The following is a 25,323-nucleotide window of genomic DNA, read 5'->3' on the forward strand; positions in this document are numbered from 1 at the left end:
AAAATTGACACATGTTGTTCAAAAGTTAAGTCACTGTCCACATAAGTTCCCAAATCTTTGACATCTCGGTTAACTCTTAGGGGTGTATTGTCAATGTGGTATTTTCCTGGAGTAGATAACTCCCCAAAGGATACAATCATGCCTTTTTTGGCATTTCGTTTCAGTCCATGATTTTGGTACCAGTTATTATTTGAGACAAACTTTCCTGTAGGATGGCTAAGTCATTTGGGGATTCAGTGTCTGGTCCTAGCTTTTAGCCATCTGCAAATATAATCAGCCAGAGTGCTCAGGTATTGGCTTTTACTTCAGAAAAGTTGATGACAAACAGGAGAGGTACTTGCACAGAACCATGGTGGACTTCACCATTGACTGATCTCTTTTTGGAGGTAACTTCCTCTGTTTTGATTATCTGCAGCCTATTTGTGAGCCACTTGGTGATCCAACAGATGACACAGGGGTTTATTTCCAGTTTATTTAGCTTTTCTAGTATGTTGGAGTGGGTAATTTTGTCAAAAGCTTTGGCTAGGTTGAGGTATGTGGTGTGTAGCATTTTGGCTTTATCCAATGTGTTGGTGACCTTTTCAAAAAATCCACCAGGCCGAGTAAGCATGACCTTCCCTTGATGAATGCAAACTGAGATGGGCTCAGTGTTTGGAGGATCCCTGTGTCCTGATTGATTAATTCCATGCTAGGTCTTTCTATGGCTTTGCATGTGAGGCTGGTTGGACTTATGGGTCTGTAATTGCCTGGGTCTGTGGAAGGTCCTCCCTTATGCAGGGGAATGATTGCAGCTATTCTCCATTCATTTGGTATAAAACCTGTATGGAGGCTGAGACTGAACAGTGTGGCTATATCATGCTTCATGCAATATCTAGGGATTTTGTCAGGACCCATAAATCCTATTCTAACCTGTTTTCTTTGTGTTTATTTTTATCTATGATGTTTAGCATCTGCACCACACCTAATGCTTTGCATATAAAGTATTTTAACAAATTATTGTATGTGCCTTATAAAGCATTATAAGAGTTTTTTCTGAACTGGTTTTGTTGAAAGGTTTAAAGGTATGAGATGTTGGTGAGCTGCTTTGTATAGTCTAGAGTTTGATTCCATAACCTCTATTTGTTTTCTGAGTGTACCCTAAGCAAGTCACTTCACCAGACGGTGCTGCCAGACTGAGTCTGAAAAAGGTCCATATGGAGCAGTGCTCTACCTTTGTTAACAAATGCAAATAGATAGATAGATAGATAGATAGATAGATAGATAGATAGATAGATAGATAGATAGATAGATAGATAGCAAGATAGATCTGCATGCATATATTCCATTACTGTGGGTTTGGTTTCAAACTTTTTAAGTCTTTAAAAAGAAAAGAAAATGAACACTCTATCTAAAATGAACATTTAATAAAAACAGGGAAACACTTTTGTTTTGAAATTCATCCCCTGCACCACTTTTCTCATATGTGCTAATCCTAACTCTAACCCTATCCCTGCCCCTAATCCTAATTTACACCAGGGTTGTCCAAACTTTTTGGATCAGGACCACTTACCATATAGTTCAGAGGTCCCTTACCATACTTGGCAAGTTTCCGGTAGCCTCATTATCATATCCAGCATGTATCTGTTCAGTCAAAACATTTTGTTGCAGGACATACTGAGGGCCAGATAAAATGCTTTGGTGGGCCAGATAGTGGCCTTATGGCTACCTGCTGGACACCTGTGCTCTACACATTATGTTGCTAAAACCCCTTTTCCTAACAGTACCACTATGCAAGATATAAAGGCACCAATATCAATACAAATACACTTATGATTTCAGAAGGTCTTAGAGGGTTACATATAAGCCATCATATATGAATGACTATATTTGTTTATCTGATTCATCTATCGCCTGAAATAAACATAATGCTGCTCTCCTTTCACAGGTTTGGTTTAAGAACCAAAGTGCTTACCTGTTTTTATTAAATTTCATTTTTCATAAGCTGTGTTACTTTTTTCTTTTTATTTTACTTTTACATTTAATCAACATGTTTGGTGCATGGATCTGTTTTAATCTTTGTCTGGTACTATGTTCACTAAAATCCCAGTGTCTCTCAACATTTGTAACTTTATCTCTTGGTTTTGTATTTTACTCTGATCTCTGGCTTTTCCACCTTGTATTCTTATTTAATGTGTAGACTCCTGTGGTATTTTTATTGCCACAATCTTCACTATCAGTGCTGTGATTATGGCTGTATAAGATGCCTTCTATATATAACTGCCTTCCTTAACTCAATGGCTTTCTTTGCCACTATGACCAGTAATTTTTTATTTTTTGGGTTACCATTTATGCTTCTATAAAATTTTGGAAATCGGTTGCTTTTTCTGTATTTGTACACTTTAGCCTCACTCTCTAATATCAATACTGTTTACCACAGTGCAGGGGCACTGGGTTTTGCAGCTATTTCTGCTGTCTATTTTTGCTTATGTGAATAAGAAAAACCTAGTCAAGCTAGAGTTTCACTGTGTGATACCTTAAACCTACTGTATTAGAGGCTCATGGGATATATGCAAATGACCCCTTAAGGACATTAGGTGTTTCTTGGCTTGTGAATGTCCATGACTTTTTACTTTTTACTTTTTCTTGTTTAAGCTTTTATGGACAGATTTAAGCCAACAAAGCCAAATGCTACTAGCTGTGGGCATGCACGTTTCCGCCTTCTTATGACCTCATCAGCACAGCATAAACAACATGCATGTCCAGTCCACAGCTAGTGGCATTTGGCTTTGTTGGCCTGAATCTGTCCATAAAGACTTAAAAAGGAAAAAGGAAAAAGTCATGGACATTCATAAGCCATATAGCTGAAACACTTGATGTTGTTAAGCGGTCATTTCCATATATCCCCTGGGTCTCTATTAGAGGAGGTTTAAGGTTTCACACAGTGAAAACTCTAGCCTGGCAAGAATTTTCTTGTAGTTTAGTTCATTTATCTTTACTTCCAATGTCTCATTTTGCTTAAATTTTATTGACTTTGGTTTATTTATATCTGTCAGTTTTCTTTCCTTGGAGTTCTGATTTGTCTGGGATCCTAGCAAAGTTTTTTAATTAGGGTAATTTCTGCCTTATCTGGTGCTTTGATTCATATCTTCCCTTTATTATAGGACTCTGTTTAGGTTTTCATTTCATCATTAAGTCAGTAAACTCAGTTTCTCATAATTTCTTTTTACCTGGTACAGTAAATCTTTGTGGACTCGTGTTTTGCGCTAATGGATTTATGTGTCTCATGTTTAACATCTTTGTTGAATTCAGAATAGGCATTTAGTTTGTCTGTAATAATGTTTGAAGCCTGTAATCTGGTTTTGTTATCAGTTTATATATATCACAGTAATTCTCCTGTTGCATATACAATGTATGCCTTTCTGTGGTCTCTAGAAATACTAGAAATCAAACTCTAAGAATCCAATGCAAAAGGACAAAAAAAACAACGTTTATTGCAAAGCTTTTGGGTCACAAACATGCTTCCTCAGTGCTACCATCATAAAAATGAAAAATACAACATTTAAATAGGAGTTCTTATAAAACACATGATTACAGCCAACCTATCACACAATAATAATGATACCTCACCCCCTTATATGATAATATATACTTTATAACAATATATATATATATATATATATATATATATATATATATATATATATAGAGTTATAAAAATCATTAAAAATTTCATATATAAATATGTATGCATATACCATACACATATAAATAAACATATACATAACAACTATAAATTTTTTGCCTGTTTTTTTACTAAAATAGGCTTCAGACTAACAGTATTATTTAAACCAGGTAAGAAGTCTGCCTGTAGCCTAGCTATCCATTCATACCCTTTAAGTTCAACAATATTATTAATGTTACCACCCCTATGACTAATATATATTACATCAATAACTCTAAATTTAAATTTATGTTCTTGACCTTTTTCGGAAATATGTTTACTTAATGCATTAGCTCTGATATTTCTTCTAATATCAGACTTATGTTCAACTATACGTTCTCTTAATCTCCTTATAGTTTTTCTGACATAGAATGATGAACAAGAGGTACAGGTAACTAAATAAATAACATTAGCAGTATTACTGCTTTCTGAACAATCAAACATATTCTTTATTAGTTGTGGGGTGTTTAAAAATGCTGTTTTCTGCATAAATATCCCTGCAAAAACTAGTTTAAACATTTTGTAGTTCCTAGTTTACTAAAAACATGTTTATGCTGTCAGTTTGTTTAAAATCCTTATAACACAACCTTCTCTTTAGATTTTTTTTATTTCTATAACCAAAAGTGGTCTATCAGCACATATATGTTGTAACTCAGGCATTGCCATCAAAATTGTTCAATTTCTTTCTATAAATGTTTTCACTTCAGCAGTTTTTATGTTAAAAGTAGTTAGATACCTAATTTTTGTCTCCAGAAATGCAACAGTAGTAGAAAATTTACTAAATCTGGCTACTTGTGTCTTCTAATGTGAACTTCAGTCTGGGCAATCTCAATAGATACATTTCTCAGTATTTATTATTCAGCTTTATATTTCTTCTGTTGTATGTTCAGAAAAAGTTTCTTAGACTTGTTATTTTCTTTTGAATGTAGTTTTCTTCTGTAGTTTTTCATCTGTCTTTAACATGAACATTATTATTTTGGTTGTTTAAAACAACAAATTATCATTTCCTATGTTAAAGTATTGTAGTTGAACTGAATGGTGGATCAGTTCAGTAAATTAAATTAAAATAAATAAAGAAACTTTATTAATTTACTTGTTGCCAGTTTTGATGCTGTTATATACGAAGATGACAAAAAGAAGAAATCTGTGCTGTTCACTAGTTTGAAATGGTCATGGAAATTCTCAGACACAGGCAGTATGATATAATAAGAATGATACCAAGTATTAGAAGTGCGACACAGCATGGCTATGCAACTTGTTACCCATAAATATAACATAGACCAGTACAGCTCAAAATACCTGGAATTAACTTTGTTGAATGACATACATTACTATCCTGTTTCTAACACTGTTACAAAAAAAGTCCCCCAGGATTCACGAATTCTCCGTGTAAGACTAAAGTAGTCTTACATGGAAACGCCAGAAGAGTAAGACGGCAGCGCACCATGCATAATAATGAGGGCACGCTGCCTCAACTCAAAGGCTAACATGGAGCATGCACGAGTGCAGGGGGCGTGTCGGACTGCCGAGCAGTCCAAAAATCCACGCCCCTGCAAGTCTCTCAATTGGGAAATGTCAACTGACATTAGCGAGTCTGCTCAAATGTGTACATACCCAACACTACACTCCCCCACATTCTAAACCCCAGTACAATTATAAAATGTAAAACTTTTAATTTTTTTTTATTATTCCTGATATAGCTGTCTGTATTTGCACGTGTTTGCGTGGGTTTGCCCATTGCTTAGCTACAGTTAGCAGTCAAGACATCGAAGAGGATAATAAGAAACTTATATGCAAGTTAAGCGCAGTAGCGTAGTGGTAGAACCTTCGCACAAGAGATGAGGCATCCCCGGTTCGAGTCCTACCACTCCCCTTTTTATTTTCTGTTGGAAATCTGTATATAAAAAGAATTCCTGACATTTATCATTGAAATTTTCGTAAAAAGCATTGAAATGGCCTATGTAGTAGTGAAAGAATTTTATATATATTTAAGAAAGTGAAATGGTTATGCATACTGATGAATGCATAAGTAACGTATCTTAAGCAATGTGAAGCACTGCTAAGCAAAGTGTACCAGTATTAAGCACATTTCAGTATGATTGCTCATAGCTTAGCACTGTTTTAACTAGCGCAATAGCTTTGCGCGGAACTGCTCATCGTGCCAACTAGCGCAAACAGAACATGTTTGCGTGAAACTGCGCACCGAGCTAACTAGCACAACGCCGGGCAACGTCGAGCAATGTAGAGCAATGCAGAGCAACATTGGCAAAGATGAGCAAAGTCGGCTAAACACAGCCACACCTCCTAGCCGGTCTGGCCAGTAGTAAAATAAAAGGCAATGACAGGACTCGAACCCGGGATACTGTGCACCATAATCACAGTACTGAACCACTAAGCCATGACAGATTTTCATATGCATGCACTTTCAACACACACATACATATCAATAGAAGTTTACCCATTGCCAAGTAGATGTGCTTTCAGCTGCGTTTCCTCAAAACTGGCCAATCACAGATAAGTGTGGGAAATGAGGCATATTTAAGCTCCATAGGTGGGAATACTTGCCATAACTGGTTGTAGCTCCCATCTGCAGTCAGCATGGCTGGTGTTGGAGAGGGCTCTTGATTTCGAGCGCAACTTTGGGGCATTGAGGAGTCAAAAGTAATGGTTTGGCTCCTCGTCCATAATCATGAGGAGAGACTCCTGCAGGGCCAGTTCCAAGGCACCCAATACAAAGCGGAAGCCTGGAACTGTCTAGCTCATGATCTCACCAGTGCCACAGGTGTCCCTCGGACTGGTGAGCAGGTGAGACACCACTACTCAGACCTGAAGAGATGCAAGGAGGACCGACTGAACCAGTGGATACAGGAGGCCCGTGGGATGGAAAATGCCCCACTACTGAGTAGGTAGCCATGGAATGAAGTATGTAAGAATTGCTATTGTAGTCTATATTATGGATAGGTATGTCTCAATACCACTTCATTTACTTCACAGCTGCAAGTGTCTGTGCTGCGAATCAGCAAGCCTATGCAGATAGGCTGCTAAGGCAGGTTAGTAATTATTCTGCATGTATTGTTATATAAAATAAGTGAGAGAGCCTGAAAAAGAGTGTTGTAATCCATTAATAAAGGTATAATAAGTCTTGAATAACTTCACTGCATGTACTGTTATGTAAAATAAGTGAGAGAGCCTGAAAAAGAGTGTTGTAACCCATTAATAAAGGTATAATACATCTTGAATAAGTCTTCTGCATGCACTGTTATATAAAATAAATGAGAGAGCCTCTAGAAAAGTGTGTTATGTAATTAATAAAGGTATAATTCCTGGAGTGTGTCCGTGTCACTTTCTTTGATATGTTGTTGTACTCTTGCATTATAGAAATAGTACTGTTGTATTAAGCGCTGTCAACCCACACTTGGGTAGGCCCATATAAAGTGGATGAAGGGAGTGCCAGTAGCTGTTCAGCATATATACAGTCTTCAACTGTTGGTTCATGGCCGGCATGTACAGGTTAATCTGGCACATGAGTAGCTTGTTATTGTGTTCCCCAGAAATGTCAGTGTGCTGCTAGAAATGTAGGGGGCTGTTAAAATATAACTGATAATGTCACCTGAACACATCTAGATATGTAGATATATAAATATAAATATAATGTATAAATACATAGCAGTAACATCTGCATCCTGGACAGGTTGTATGTCAGACACAGGTCAGGTATATAAAGAACTAGCAAAACCCATTTCACAATTTAACGGACATTGCCTAGTGTAATAATACATGAAGGGGATACATACCTACAGTCAATAGGAATGTAGTGTAAACTATAAGTATATATAAGTTGTTAATGGAGGTATCTTTTTACACCCTACTGTATGTGCATAAACAATGCAGTTCCACACCTCAATGGGTATGTCTAATCTCAAAACATTTGTTGGGACATATGTCCTATTGGTTTATAAATATCTGCATTTACTTTTATGCATGTGCCCTGTTCAAATACCACAATCTTGGTGGCCTGTTGCCACCAATTAATCCTGCATGCTGTTGGAATGTCTACTGTTGTTCTATATATGCATGTGTTATGCTTGCTGTTCAACTGTTGGAACTCTGGTGCGTTGGGTTAATGGGAATACTACTGCATGCTGTTACAACTAATTTGGAATGCTGTTGGCTGTTACCAACCCATATTGTCATTAAATCTTCCTAAACACAGAACGTATGGGAAGGCCGGTCCCAGCGGACCCACCTGTCCCACCTCAGTTGGCGATGGCACCTGGCAGCAGCAGGTCTGGTGCCCAGCCCGAGACCTCTTCCTCCATTGGGCCTGTGCAACCTTCAGGTGGAAGCACTGCAGGGGATGGGGCTCGTCCCCCCCTTGCAAGTGTGGGTGGAGGAGGGCCTCCTCTCACCCTCCGAACGGTCCGGGCTGTGGTGCGTAGGGAGATCCAGCTTTCTGTCACTGATCCTCTATGCCAGCTTGAGGCACAAGAGGCACAACTCATGGGTGAGCCTGCTCCTCCTACGCAGCCCCCAGCACAGCCACCCTCTGGTCTGTGAAGGTGCAGTGGTGACTGTCCATGGGTGGGGATCTCATTTCCACTGTCACCATCTGTGGGCTCATGGGCTTGCGGTTTCCAAACATCCTTCCCTGTCAATGTTGTTCACCCCCCACATGTGTCATATTCCACCCCTGTATGCGTCTTGTTTGTCCTGTCTGTTCACCTCCCCAACCTACCTCCCCAAATATACCTACATCCCCTACCCCACATTCCACTCTTACCTGGAAAAAGAAAAAAAAAATGGGCAATCTGCTCAAAAAAAAAATTATGCCCCATACATAGCTGCCCATTTTGCACACATGTCTGCTGGACATATAAAATGTAATTTAATTGGCAGTACAACATACTTTGTTGTCCTCACCCCTCTCTCAGGGGTGGAAGGTTTCATATTTCCCTCCAAAATTATTGCATATGCACAGCTGTTGCTGTAAAAGAAATGGGCAGCTATGGTCCTTCCCTACACCCATCCTGCATATCCCGAGCTGTTTTCCCTACTGTCTTTCCCTCTTTGTGCCTCTTTTTCACCACTGTCCTATCTCCCCATTTTCTTTTCTTTCAAAGAAATGAGCGCGAGGGTTAGAGGGAATAAGCACTTTTAAGCAGTAGTTAGCGGGTTTGCACGAGTGTGCGCTTGTGTGCAGTTAGCTAACTATTGCTAAGCTTCGCGCAAACCTGCGCAAACCCGCTTACAACTGCTTAAAAGTGCCTTAGTCACTCTGCATGTGAGGGCCCTTGTTCTGCTCAGCAGCAAAATAAAAGACCTCTGTCAGTCTCGAACCCCAGACCTTGGACACACTAAACTGCATAAGCCACAGTAGATATACAGCAGGTTGTTGCTGAAATAGATATATCATGCATCAGAATGAGTGAATGTAAATGAAAAATAGGAATGCCATAACACAAAACCTATTCTGTGGAACTTTACCAGCAGTTGTTGTGGAATTGCATTACATGACTGTGATAAGAGAACCAGCCATTCTAGCAGTAAATGATGTTACAGCAGCACTTTACAACCCCCACACAGTATCATAGCAGGACAAACAGTGGCATATCTGATTAGGGCAGAGGACATGCGTCCCAACAGTGACTACATTTCAGGGATGTCCCTGATTTTGAAACATATGTTAGCTGTGTCCCTCTGAATCCCCTGAAAAGTACTGATGTTAGGCAGAAAGGTGGGGTATTACACCTAATGAATAATGACAATATATAGGAGTTAGACACCGCTTGTAATTCAGAAAAGGTGTAGTAATCCATATGCACTGGTTCTCCTGAAGTCTCCACTTACTGTCTCTAATATTTTGAAGGTGTACCTCACTATTACCTACCTTTACCTCACTCTGTTCAAATATGTACCTGAGTGTTTCAGAGGCCTGGCTGAGGCAGAAACACACAGGCATATCAGCTTTTCTGCTGTTACACACTGTGCTAATAGCTTTGGAAGGAGTTCCACAAGCATACCCTTATGTAGGAGTACAACACTGAAATACCAAAGGATGTAGCCATGTACTGGTAGCAAACAAATGTAACAATGTCATTGTACCAGTGCTGAAAAGACCTGTGCGTTTCACAGACAGAGAATAACAGCCTAACGTCTGGCTACCATCTGGATAGGTCCACAGTTGGGAGCTATGCAGACAGACTACTTGCCTTGCTAAACTAACAGGTACACAGCAACCCTTTAAGTCCAGCAAGATAACATTCACACAATAATATATAATGCTCTCTGTATGTCTGCATCCCCACCCAAATGTACAATATACCTGTGTGTTCAGGGTCTACCAAGGATGTAGGTAGGCATACTCAGTACTGGAATTGTCCAGTTTTCTTGAGCATCCTGTGCTAATGTCAACAATAAAAAAGCACAAACTGTGCAGACATGAGTACATTAATATTCACAGTATAGCAGTTCACAAACAGTTCATGTGCCAAATGAATACATCTCAATAACTACTTTTGTATGGCAGTTAATTGTATAAGTAGAAAATAAACTACATACTCCCATGTATCTTGTGTTAGCATTTGTAGGGGTGAGTACAATTCTACACTGACAACTGTGTACTGGAAGTGGCAACATTCAGGTCTGAGTACAACATTTAAATCACTGGCTACACCCCTAGCTTCAGATATAAGAACTATACCAACCTTCTAACTTAAACAACGGTGTCCACAGCAAACAAGCATGGGCCCCACTTTGGAAACCTGAAAGGGCTATGCTTACCTGATGTAGCAATTTATAGCATTGGGTTGCTATGACAGTGAGTACTGCAATTACCACTCAGCAGGCTGCATGCAATTACCAAATGGTGGCCACCAGTTGGTGCAGAGGCCATCACATGCACATGTGCAGATACCTATAAAAGCAGGAGGCTGCACTTGCTGGCCACACACTCAATCATTCCATTGCAGATATTGAGAGAGAGAGAGAGAGACAGAGACAGAGACAGAGAGAGAGAGACACACACACCCACATCAACAGAAAAAAAAAAAGCCAAAGACACATGGAATGTAATAATACCAACACATGCAAAGGAAAGGTATGTAACACATATGTATTTACTGGCATGTAGTAGATGTTTTTGAAGAGTACTCTACATACTTTGAAACATCCATATGTGGCAGCAGTACGTATCTATGCACAGATGCCCTGCATAACTACTGCCATGGACAAATCAGTATGTAGCTGTGTGCAGTGGGACATAACTGTGACATATGTAGCTCAGCATTAAATATCAAACATCTGATCCATGTTATCTGTGTTCTGTACAGTAGTGTGGACAATGGTTGTTTGGGGGAGTAGCACATACAGCTATATAAACATGGATGTGACAGAGTAACACATGCATGATAGTCATATTAACGTGTAGCTTAGCATTGGCAACTGCTGTACCAGGCTAGTATGCAAATCTAGCATTTGCAGCTATATATATATATATATATATATATATATATATATATATATATATATATATATATATATATACACCCTCTAATATTACTGTGTGCTCACGTGACACCTGTTCATGTTGCAGCAAGGCCTAACAGGTTAGCCGTGAGATCCAGGGACTTACAACAGTGTGGACCTTTTGTGTGTATGGCACACACATATGGAGAGATATATCTGTGTCAGATATATTAGCATCTGTACATGTGCGTAGAGCAAGGGACATACTGCAACTGTTTGTGAAGGGTGGTCATATATATGTTGGTGAAGATTGTTATGTGCATATTTGTATGTAGGTTGTAGTGTATGGCAAACAAGACAGCATACAGTGTTGGTATATGACATGTGTGTGTGATTTGTTAGGTTTGCAGTGTTGCAGCCAGTGAGGCCTGCTAAAGCTACATGGGCTGAGAACACCTTCAATGCATTTCGCACAAGACTGTGCAATATTATTACATAACTGTATACCTCACATCCTTCTCATAATTGATATTCCCACCATGAAAGGTGGACTGTATATGTGCCTATATGTATATCTATATGTGCACCAATGGATGTTTATATGTATGTGTATGTATACATATATATATATATATATATATATATATATATAGAGAGAGAGAGAGAGAGAGAGAGGGAGAGGCAGTCATATTTACTACAACAGATGCCTGGTGACAAAGCCATGGCCTCAAGCTCAATGTCGAAAATGCATTGGCATCCCTTTTGCTAAAAACTCTGTACCCATGAACTACCACATAGGTGGTAGTCAACTTAACACCGAAAGTGTGATAAGAGACCATGGGACACAGGTGGACAGTAGTCTCTCCTTTGATAATCACAGTGCCACACTAGTCATGTAATCTGTCTATGTGGCACACCTCATCACAAAAGATGTATCATCCAGGGAAAAAGAGGTCAGTGTTCCCCTCTACTCATCACTCACAAAACCCATTATAGAGTCCAATGCCCCTTTTGGTATGTGCCTCACAAGACATCTACAGCAACTGGAAAGGCCACAGACATACCTCACAAAGAGTATTACTGGCCTCAAACAGATGCTCTATGCAGACCGTCTCACAAAACCACAGCTAGGCTGTGTCGCATACCGCCTACCCAGAGGTGACCTCTGCCTAACAAACAAAGCTATCTCAAACCCAGAGCTGTTGGACATGCTCCACGTAAACAGATCACAATCCCTATGAGCTACATGCTCTAGAGACCTAAACCTTGTCACCTCAATAAACAGAACATGCTGGAGGGATAGATTCTTATCTCAGAGACATCCCATACTCTGGAACAAACTACCTATCAATAGCAAACAAAGCTCCTCAGTAGCACTCGTCATGAATAATCCTGATGATTGGATGGGAGATAGAAAATACACCCCGGGAATCACCTCTGTGGCTCTGCTTGACAGAGGCACATGAAATTAAATTACTTGGGTGTCAAAGGCCAGGGTACCATCTTGCTAGGCTTCTATAGGCTCTAGGGCCAATAGCCTATTACCTACCTATGAACCAATACACACCCACATGTACTTGTTGCAGTAATTGCTATGTGAGGTTGACTGAGTGTGATGGTGAATGTGTTGGTGAATGTGTCACAGTTGTGTATATGTGGGATAGCTTAGTGGGAAACTGTTTCTGTCATGGTATTTTGTTTCCTAGCTCTGATCCCAGCAAAAGATGTGTATGCTATTGCTAGGCAGAAAAAGCAGTATGGCATACGGTCTGAAGTAGTCCCTTAGTGTTAACTGGGGTGTGCTATTGGAGGCTAAAGCAGTACATGTATGCTTATTGATTGGTACTGCTGATGAATCCAAATCCTGTATGAACTGTAGTACTACCTGGAGTTCTAGGCCTAAACAGCAGAGTATTGTGTATGTCCACATTGCTTGGAACCACTGTTTTGTGTGTTCCCTGTAGTCCTCACAGATTACATACCTCAGGCATAAGGTTTTGTAAGTACTGACACACAGTACTGTATGGTACACACGTAAATCTCATCTAGGTTGCCATACCTTTGTGTCTTGTATGTATGTTTGATGTGTGTGTGGATATGCCTGTAACATGCCCTCAGTCATATGTGTGTTACAGGATATAAGTGCGTATCTAGCAACATGTATAGTCTAGTACAGCAGTATGCCACCTATATTCACGGATGTGCACATATTTTAGGCAGGGGTTTGCCATCAACAACTAGTGTGGTATACTGGTAATATTGTAAATGGACTTTACAATCATTGCAATTGATGACATATTTCTTTTTGCATTAGCTTGATATATACCTCCTGTGGCTAGGTGGTGCAGTGTGTCACATACAGTGTGCCATGTACTGTTGTATAGTCTTACATAGTGGTTTCTCTTTGTTGCTGTGCAGAACATGGTTTAATATATAGAGCATGCCAGGCACTGTCAGGCAGTTGTGGGTTGAGCACTGATATGTGGTATTGACAGTGTGTATCCTCTGACAGACAATAGGTTGTTATTTATGGCAGTTCAGTGATATCCGTACTGTAGAATGTTAAGTGTGCCACATGACTTGCTCACAGATATTGTTTCATTGTCTTCCAGGGTTTATGGCCCACCATCGCAACCCAACCTATAGTCCTGCAGAGGATGGCATCATAACAACCAGTCTGGTTTAGCACTACACACTGCTATTCTCAAGAACCAGCCAGGACCAGCATGAGCGGACCGCACTGTGGCAAGATGTTGTCCATAGAGTAAATGACATAGGCATGCCTAACCGGACATATGAGCAGGTACGCCATCACTGCAGTGATTTACTTAGACATGTCCTGCAGTGTGCATCTGATGTCCATAGACAACAGCTTGCCACAGGTGGTGGGATTACCATCCATCCCCTCCTCACCAGAGTGGAGGAGCTGCTCCTGAGCTTGGTGGCTCCTGGCCAACAACAACAACAGCCGACATGTATCATCATGGAGGCCGGAGCCACCCAGCAAGTTCACACAGAGCGTGCAGGTAACATAGCATATCTGTAGACTACTGTTACCTCTACTGGTAGATCATGCACATGTGAGATGTGTACTGTGTAGTTAGAAGATGTGGAGCCTGGTGTTGTGCAATACTGATAATTTGGAACATGTTCTGTAGGCCTGTGACTGTCAACTGTTGTACTACTGTAAGATTGCAAACCCACAGTAGCAATGCCACAGTTGTTGCCACTGACAAACTGTCTCATATCCTTGTAGGTCCCTCTGGTGTGACAGCAAGGCAGAAGACCCATGCTGGTGAGTGTGTTCTACATTTAATATTGAAAATAAAATGTGCATGTCATAGGTGAGGTGTAGGCCATGTACACATGTAACACACCTACACATAATGCATGCTGTGCATGTTTGCTGTGAGACTATGCACATCTCAGTAACATGACTAGCTGCCTCAAACACATGCAATACACAGAGCATCCCAAACAATTGTGGCTACACTGTAGTGGACATTGGATAGGCAGAGTCGATACACATGCACATAACATACACAACTTTGTCATACGCAGTACATGTTAATATGCAACAGATGGCGTATTCAGACACCCAGTGTAAGGTCACACTCCAGTATCCCAAATGTCATCCACACAGCACACATAATATACCTGAGGGGTAGAAGCCTATCATGGGGTGGTGCAATACTCTTCAACACACAACACATTCATGTTAGGCAATGCTCCCTATTGGGCACCTTACAAACCCATGTAACAACTGTCTTTGAAATGTGAATGTAGCCATGGTACTGCAGTTCAGGCACAGCATGATAGGTGCCGGTCTGACACACATTAGTAGCCTTGAGTGACCACATGATGCTGCATGATGATGACTCATGGTACTACACCCCATACAGTTACAGTAACCACAGTACTACACATAGCATTCATTGCTATACACCTCAATGTTGTGTGTGTGTGCAGACATATGCACATATACACAATATGCATAGCAATTACCATTTGCACAAAGTGACACATATATGTCTTGTAATGCTATTGAGTGTATAGGTCACATGACACACATTGGGTATGTGTGATGTTTAATGTTGCAGTTGTGTTGTAGCATGCCATGTCATGGCTGGCACTGGCATGTCCACAATATGTTCTACACTCACAATAACTACTGTACAATGGCTATGTTGAGCAAAGCTATTCCATCAGGTATACACGCACCACTCATCCTGTGTGTATACATAGCATGCATGAGCTAAACCTGTGTCCACAATTATCTGCTAAAGACACAGACGCTCTAATCAGTAATGGATATCTATGTGACACACAGATACACATCCAGCCATGGTATGTATACCTGTGAGTGATGGTGCACAGCACATTGAAGAGCTTGTAATACTTGCACAGCAATGTTGTGTCCATGTACACATTGCATTCCAGGGTGAGGCCAATCACTGAACAACAACACACATGCATCAAAGCCATGTATACTGTTATTAGCAAGGACTGTCTACACTCACACTGCATGCTGTTGAGCAACACACGTTTTGCATGCCACATGTGATATAACTGTTTGGCTTGTGATACTGTACCCCACCATCAACCGCTATTCAGTATGTTCTGGATTGCTGGTGGTGTGTGTGTGTGTGTGTGTGTGTGTGTGTGTGTGTGTGTGTGTGTGTGTGTGTCTGCTTTAGTGAGGAGTGTATTTGTGTGCATGTGTGCATGTGTGCATGTGTTCATGTGTGCATGTGTTCATGTGTGCATTTGTTCATGTGTGCATGTGTTCATGTGTTCATGTGTGCATGTGTGCATGTGTTCATGTGTGCATGTGTGCATGTGTTCTGACATCATGTACAGGTCGTAAAGTGTGTTTCCTGTCTTCCTCTCACAGGTGCTGAGGTTGGGCTGGTTCATTGCAGCAGGGAACCTGATGTCACTGACACAAATAGTGATAACGAGGATAGGTGTGTTGAGGCACAGACATGTTTGCCAGGGTCTGTCATTGGGCCACCAATTGACAGTACACAAGTGTCCACCCCATCCATGCACACAGTCATACTGTCAATACATCCATCATCACCAATGCCCTTAGCTGAGGGACAGTGTACAGTCAGCAATGGCCAGAACAGTGAGGTATCTATGGCACATGCATCCAGACACAGCAGCCATACCCAGAGGCCTGGAATGGTACCACATAGGCAGATGTCCAGGGGTTCTCGTCAGAACACTGCTGGCCATCATGCCCCTGGCAGACGTCACACAGGTCTTACAACCTCACACATGTTCCAGGCTGTCATGGAGGCACATATGGAACGGTACACCAGACAGGAACTAAAGGCACAGAGGGCACATAACACCACTTTAAATGACAGTATCCGTGATCTAGCAGGTGCCATCCATAATTACACTGAGGTCACTAATAGACGTTGGGGTGATACATTAGATGTCCTCTGCAATGTCATGTCCATGTGTCAGGACAGTGCGGGATGGTTGAGACGTCGATGTGGACATATGCCAGCAACATCAGCAGCTGGCAGTCACCGCAGACATCCCTCAAGTCACAGCCGCTCCTGTAGTGCCAGTACCAGCCCCAGCAATGTTGGAGGTGGGCTGTCCATAGACAGTCCTAGAAGACCACGTGCACGTTGTTCTGGCCAGTCCTAGTAGGGACCTGGGTCCAGTGTACATATGTCTACCTCTGAGGATAGTACCCAGTCTGGCTTAGTACCTGATACTGTCAGTAGCACCCCTGCCAGGCACAGGTACCATATCCGTGGCCAGAGACGGCGATCTGTAAAGCCTGGCAGGTACAGTCTGTGGCTGTCCCTCAAATCCCCGTATATGGCAGTCACATGGTGGAACTGTGTGCATGCAGACACACACACACACACACACACACATAAACCAGACACCTAGGGCTAACACATACCCGCATACATAACATCAACATTGTCCCATACCAGTACTCTTGGCCCTAACACACACACACACACACACACACACACACACACACACACACACACACACACACACACACACACACACACACACACACACACACACACACACACACACACACACACATACATACATGTCGATTTTATGGCTCAATGTAGGCCTCTGGCAAACCAACAACACATCCTGTGCATATGATGAAACCTGTGCCACCTCCTGTCATCTGTAACATTGATGCAGGAACAGGCTAACATGGTGCTGATGCACAGGGTGACTTTATAGCAGTATAGCAATGTTAGCATGTTGTCAGCAGTAAAGTGTAATGATATCCTTGAAGGTGTAGCTGAGCAGGCATGATGCATTAAAGCTATGATTCTCAATGTAGTATTGTTTACACCAGTGTTAATTCCAATAGTGTATTGTCCGCCCACATGCCACTTGGCTGATGTGTGTAGTATTGGCAGCATGTGTTAGAGAGTGGACAGTACGTGTGGGATGTGTGCAGCACAGACTTGCAGGTGTACATTTGTGAACATGGTGGAGGTGCACTGTCTGCATGTACGTGCATAGTGGACACATGGGCAGGGTGACATGCCCTGTATTACACATTGTTAACACTCCATAGTTTCTATTGGTGGCCAGTATGCATTGTACTACACACATTTTGGAACCTGGGTACACATGTGTGTATGACATGGTTTGACACTGTGCTGTGGGTGATACTGTTACTATCTGTCATTGGTTTGCATTCTGGTAGTATACATAACCTCAACAGCCTGACCATAAACAATTGTTAGATGATGTCTTGATAACTGACACACAGATGTAGGGCACACAGTAACATTTGGATCCTTCAGGTACTATACTATGCCAGTAACTAGTGGTATTCACCTGCACCCATTCCTGGGACCACTCCTGTTTGGGATATAGCTCTCTTAGGTACAAGCAAACACAGTAGGGATATGTCCGTCCATGTCTGGAAATGCATACTGTGGCCTATAATGCATTCTCCAGATGACACACACATCCTCCCCAAGGGTATCATACAGACAGATACCTATTGTCAAACCCATGCTGTAAAGCTATAAGCCAACTAAAGCATAGTCATCCACCTTTACAAAACATAGTATCCCCACAGTACCACATAGGTAGTAGCCCCCAACATGTTGAACAGGTACCGCTGTGTACATACAGCCAAGTGTTACATCATCTCTCCTTTGGTAATCACATTTCCAAAGGTATTTTGAAATCCCTCGGTGAATCACATAAGCAATAAGGGGTCTGCATGCATATCCACAAAGGTTGTTGTACACCTATAATGAAGAGCCATCATTGACAGACTTTGCTGCGTTTGAACAGGTATGAAATATACCTCAGGCTTAAACCCCCACTCACACTATTCAATAGAAACCGTAATGAGTGTGTGTGACACGGATGACATAGGCCAGGGATCACTGCAGTGGCTGGGCTTGTCACAAGCATGCAGATGTGACCTAAGGTCTGGAAAGCAGCAGCACACTCTGGGAAAGATAACAGATGTGTTCATGGAAAAAGCAGGGTTCCCATGAAGTAATTGAGGTCACATGTATGTATATGTATTTGCCACACAGCTACCTGATGTGCAATGCACATACTGTTGTCATTGTGATATGTCATACAGTAGTAAAAGCAAAACCCACAATGCATTGACCAACTGTGTCACACACATAGAGTACACACACACTCATCAAGTGCAGGATTCAAACCCCTACTAACTAGGTTATGATACTAGAACAGTATACATTAACACAACGTGCTATACACAGAGGGAGCTCCAATTTCCACAGGTATATTTGTAGGATGGTGACATCATCAGACTTGACAAAGATGAGTATATCACTTTTAAGGTGTTTCAGTAGTCTTCAAAAAGTTGCTTCTCTCTAAGGAGACACACACACTCACATACAGTTGGCAAGTGCAGGATTCAAGCACCTATCTAACTACTTTAGAATACTAGAGGAGTACATATTAACACGACACACTACACACATTACTGGTAGTTCCCTTTTCCGCAGGGATATTTGTAGGATGGTGACATCCTCAGACTTGACAAAGATAAGTATACCACTTTTAAGGTGTTTTAGTAGTATCTGAAAAGGTTGCTCCTCTACAAGGTAATACACACACTTTCATACAGTTGTCAAGTGCAGGATTCAAACCCCTACCTAACTACTTTATAATACTAGAAAAGTATGTATTAGCACAATATGCTATACACATTACTGAGAATGCTTCTTTCCACAGGTATATTTGTAGGATGGTGACATCATCAGACTTGACAAAGATAAGTATACCACTATTAAGGTGTTTTAGTAGTGTCCCAAAAGGTTGCTCCTCAACAAGGAGATACACAACCTCTCCTACAGTTGTCAAGTGCAGGATTCAAACCCCTGCCTAACTACTTTATGATACTAAAGAAGGATGCATTAACATGACATGCTAGTCATATTACTGGGAGTTCTTATTTCCACAGGTATATTTGTAGGATGGTGACATCATCAGACTAGACAAAGTGGGTTACATTAGGTGACATTAGATGGTCTACATAGAAGGAACTTCTAAACACTTTGGTAATGTGAACATCAAAGGAGAGTTTACTATCTACCTGGGTCCCCAGGGACATAATTACATTCTCCGTACATACTGGATTACCACCTATGTGGTAATTTGTATGCACTTTGTTTTATCCAAAGGGGATGACTATGCATTCTTTGGCATTCTGCTTGAGGGCATTGTTTTGACACCAGGTATCTGTCTCTGTAAGACCCTTCTGGAGGATGTCTATGTCAGCCGTAGAGTCGATTATGGACCACAGTTAGCAGTCATCTGCAAACTTGTTCAGCCATACTCCTCCTGTGCTTGCTGTACCTCTGAGCAGTATCTACTGAACAGGTGGGATCCCAAGACCAAGACCTGTGGGATGCCATTTGTGACTGGATTAGAGTCGATGATGGCACCCACAACTCTGAACATGTGTGTTTGATCTGTGAGCCAGTTGGCCACCCATCCTGTGACATAGCTGTTAATGTTCAAGCTGGTAAGCTTGTCCATGATGCCAGAGTGGGGAATGGTGTTGAAAGGCCTTTGTGAGGTCCAAGTGGGTTGTGTGGACTACTTTCACCTCCATCTATGTCCTTGGTAACTGTTTCAAATAAGTCAACTAGGTTTAGGAGGCAGGATCTGCCTTTAACAAAGCCAAGTTGGGTAGAGTCCAGTGTCTGGAGGTTTCCAATGTCTCTGTTTATAGGTTCCATGATAATTTGCTCCATAGTTTTGCAGACCAGGCTGAGTAGGCCTATAGGGTAATGGTTTCCTGGTTCTGTTGAGGCACCCCCTTTGTGGAGCTGGATGACTGTTGCTGTATGCCATTCTTTGGGTACATAGCCTGTGGTAAGGTTGAGTCTGGACAGTGAATGTAGGTGAGGGTGTAGTTCCTTTTGAGGCTGGTGTAAGTCGCAGCCTGGGGCACCATCCAGTCCCATTGATGCTGTGTTCTTAGCTTTGGAGAGGGCTGTTTTTACCTGCATGTCCATGAAGTCTGGGGCTCTGCATTCTTCTGGGATGGACACAGGCCCTTTTGGGGGTGATGGGGGGGGGGAGTTTGCACTGAACTTGTCCCCCAGGATGTGGGCAATGTAAGTTGGTTCAGTGTATTTTTTGCCATTTTGCAGTAGCTGACAGCATATTTGAGAGTTCCCACCTAAATGTTTGGTATAGCTAACGAAGGCATTGTGGTTGTTATTCTTACATTCCTTGGCATTTTGTCTTTAGAAACTGCCCTTGGATTATTTTATGAGTGATCATTGTTTCTTCCTAATAATGATCAGTGATGCCTTTCCTTTTGTGAAGTTTGCTCTATCATGTGTTCGTTTCCTCCTTCTGTTGTATAGCTTATTTATGGGCGACAACCACCAGCTTGGTTTCTTATTTTTGGAGGAGTGCATCTTGATTTTATTTGAGATGTATTGATCCATGCATCCATGTAGATGCTCATAGAATGCACTTGTAAATGATTTGGCAGATTGTATAGCATTATCCTATAGCAAGGGGGCTTTGGAACTTTCCACAGTGGTCTTGGGGAGTGTGCAGTTTGCTTTTGAAAATGTCTTCACAGTGGTTTCCTTGACTGGGGGGGGAGTGTGGATGTCCAGTGTGATTACTTTATGATATGATATTACCAGCAAGGGGTTTATCTCTGTTGTGGAACATTGGTACCCCATGTTGGTGATGATCAGGTCCAGTATGTTGTCACCTCTAGTGGGCATGGTGACCAGCTGTTTCAGGGCGTTTGAGTTTTTAAACTCTAGGAAACATTGGGCAAAGGACGTTGTACACGAGTAATTCTCCAACGCAATGTTTGGGTAGTTGTAATCTCCTCATATAATGGTGTTTGATAGGACCTTTATATTTTACACTGTTATCAGGAATACTGAGTGAGGTTCCTGAAACAAGGTAGGTGATCTGTAGCAGGCTACAATCTGATAAGCAGCTTTGCCCAGTGTTGGTTGCACTTGCACCTCATGCTGTGCCACTAACCTGAAGGTGTGTGTATCCATAATTTAAATGGATTAACCCCTTCCTTTTGTATTTCACTCTGGGTTTTGGGGTCGAAGATCAGAGGGATTGTGAGTGTTTATGTGGAGCATGTCCAACAGCTCTGTGTTTGACATAGCTTTGTATATTAGGCAGAGATCACCTCTGAGTAGGTGATATGCGAGAGAGTACAGCTGGAGCATTTTGAGAAGGTCTGTGTATGGCATGTATTGCAGGCCGCTAATGCTCTTTGTGAGGTATTTCTGCAGGCTTTCCAGTTGTTGTAGATGTTTTCTGAGGTACATAGCAAAAGGGGCATTGTACTCTATTATGGATCTAGTGAGTGATGAGTAGAGTGGAACAATGCCCTCTTCTATTCTGCATGCGACACCTTTTGTGATGAGGTGTGCCATGTAGAAGGATTTCCTGACTACTGTGGGGATGTGATTATCACAGGTGTGTCCACTGTCCACCTGTGACCCAAGGTCTCTTATCACACTTTCAGTGTTAAGTATACTACCGCCTATGTTGTAGTTCATGGCTGCAGAGTTTTTACCAAAGGGGATGACAATGCACTTTTTGGTATTGAGCTTGAGGCCATGGCTTTGACACCAGGCATCTGTTTCAGTGAGGCACTTTTGTAGGATGTCCACATCTTTAGTATTTACAATTATGGCTCCTAGTTTACAGTCATCTGGAAATTTCATTAGCCACAGACCTTCCATGTTAAAGTTTACTTCAGGGAAGTAGATACCAAACAGGACAGGACCCAGGACTGAACCCTGTGGTACTGCACTCGTCACTGGTCCAAAGTCATACTTGGAGTCTGCTACTTTCACAGTGTGTGTTCTGTCAGTAAGCCTGTTGGCAGCACATCTTGTGACATAGCAATTTATACTTAGTTTAGTGGGTTTATCTATAATTCCAGAGTTGGGGATGGTGTTGAAAGCCGTGGCAAGATCTACATAGGCTGTGCAAATGACCTTACCCTTGTCTACGGTCCTGGTGACTGCTTCTATGTCGTCTATCAGGTTTAGAAGACATGATCTGCATTTTACAAACCCAACATGGTTGTGGTCCAGAGTTTGGAGATTACCAATGTCTATTTTATAAGTTGTATGATGATACATTCCATGGCCTTGCAGAGCAGGCTCATCAGGCTAATGGGGCGCTGGTTCCTGGGGTCCGTGGTGTCTCCACCCTTGTGTAGTGGGATAACTGTCGCTGTGCACCATTCATAGTTCATAGTTTAGTTTTATAGTTTTAGTACTAAGCTAACTGCCCTTGTGAGCCATTTTAAGCTTAGCCAATTATCCCTTGTGAGACTCAAACCCTGCACTTTGTGTTTCTAAGGCAAACACCTTAGCCATTAAGCCACCCTCCCACCTTTTAACTCAATCTGTACTATGTTGCATACTGTCTATTCAGGAGATCTCTGCCCAACAGACAGGTCCCTGTCATGGCAACACTCAGATCTGCTCTGAGTTACAGCTCAATGGCACTAAATATACAGACCCAACTGATATTGCCAACATTCTGGCAGATAGGATCAGTGCTAACTTTACCCCCCTCTCACCCATGAAAGAGCACATCTCTATAACGGAAGACTGCAAAGTTGCTGTCATCACGGCTGCATAGGTAAAAAACACTCTCCAAAGCCAGTATCACAGCAGGCACAAAGCTTGAGGTGAGGCTATGACTGAACATGGTACGTTGGTGTGGTGCCTGTTCGTTCTGTAGTTTGTGTAGAACACAGCCTGGGAAGTTATCTGGTCCCATGGATGCTATGATACTGGCTTTGGAGAGTGTTTTTTACCTATGCAGCCGTGATGACAGCAACTTTGCAGTCTTCCGTTATAGAGATGTGCTGTTTCATGGGTGAGAGGGGGGTAAAGTTAGCACTGATCCTATCTGCCAGAATGTTGGCAATATCAGTTGGGTCTGTATATTTAGTGCCATTGAGCTGTAACTCAGAGCAGATCTGAGTGTTGCCATGACATGGACCTGTCTGTTGGGCAGAGATCTCCTGAATAGACAGTATGCAACAGAGTACAGATTGAGTTAAATTCCGTCATGTTGCATGGGGCAACTGTTTTAGGCCAGTAATCCTCTTGTTGAGGTACTTCAGTGGTCTTTCCAGCTGCTGCAGGTGCCTAGTCAGATTCATCGCAAGTGTGTTGTGGTACTTTCTGACGGGTCTGATGACTGATGAGTAGAGGGAACCTCCTTTGACCTACATGCAAAGACCTTGGCAGTTTGTGGGAACACATAGCATGATTGTCTGACCACTTTGTGAATGTGTTTCTGGAAGTAGTGATAACTATCCACATGTGTCCATAGATCCCTTATTATCACCTCCATATTTAGGGTGTTGGCACCTATGTGGTATTTGTATGACTGTAGCTTGAGGCCATAATTTTGATACCAAATTTGTCTGACTGAGACCCTTTTTAGTGATGTCTCTGTTGTCCCAAACATCGATTATGACAACTTTATTGCAGTCTTCCACAAACTTTGCTAAACATAGCCCTCATGTGTTTGACTGTATTTCTGAAAAGTATACACCAGACAGGAGGGGTCCCAGGACTGAGCCATGGGGGACAGCAGTTGTTACCAGCTTGAACAGGTGACCACAGTTCTTACCTTGTGTGATCTATCTGTGCCCCAGCTGGCAATGCATCAGATGACATACATATTTATGCACAGGTTGTTGATTTTGTGAATATGACATGTGTCTGGGATGTTGGAAAAGGGCTTTTCAAGGTCTATGTGGGACGTATGTAGCTCATTTCATTGATGTATGTCCTGGGTGACTGCCTTGAAAATAGTCTAGCAGGTTTGGGAACCATGATCTGCCCCTGACCAAACCAATATTGGTAGGGTTGGGTGTTTGTGGGCTCCCAATAGCTCTGTTTATGAGTTCCATCATGATGGACTCCATGGCCTTGCAGATCAGGCTTAATAGGCTTATAAGACAATAGTTCCCATGGTCTGTTGTGCACCAACACTTGTGGAGTGTGCCAAACGTTGCTGTAACACATTCAACAGTTTCATATCCTGTACAGAGGGTGAGGCTCAACAGACTGTTCAGGTGCAGGGTCTGTTTGTTCTGGAGTTCACTTATGACACAGCTAGGGAAACAATGTAATCCCATAGACGCCATGTTTTCAGGTTTGGAAGGAGCTGTTTACCCATTCTATATGTGATATCTGTGCTTTCACAATCTCCAGGTATGATGATAGGGCCTTTTGTCAGTGAGAGGGGGGTATGTATGTATGTATGAGCCTGTCTGACAGGATGTTGGCAATGTCAGTCATTTACAGTTTGCACTGACTCAGGACATATATGAGTGTACATTGCTATTTATGACATAGCGGAGGGAAGCAGCATGGTTCTCTATGGACTCCTTCACAGATTATTTTGCCAGAACATGGACTGGATAATGTTTGGAGTGCACATTGTTTATTCATGATACTGATTGCAGGTTTATCGATCCTCTTTGCTTTTTCACTTTCTGTGAACAACTTAAGTACTTGTGGTACATAGTTTGATTATGACAGAGTTCTAATATATTAAATGTGTCTGTTTTCATATAACTGTGTGCACAAGGCAGGATTGGTGAATAGTAA

Source organism: Protopterus annectens, chromosome 11.part0, assembly GCF_019279795.1.
Source record: "Protopterus annectens isolate FY-2018-M chromosome 11.part0, PAN1.0, whole genome shotgun sequence".
Taxonomy (NCBI): domain Eukaryota; kingdom Metazoa; phylum Chordata; order Ceratodontiformes; family Protopteridae; genus Protopterus; species Protopterus annectens.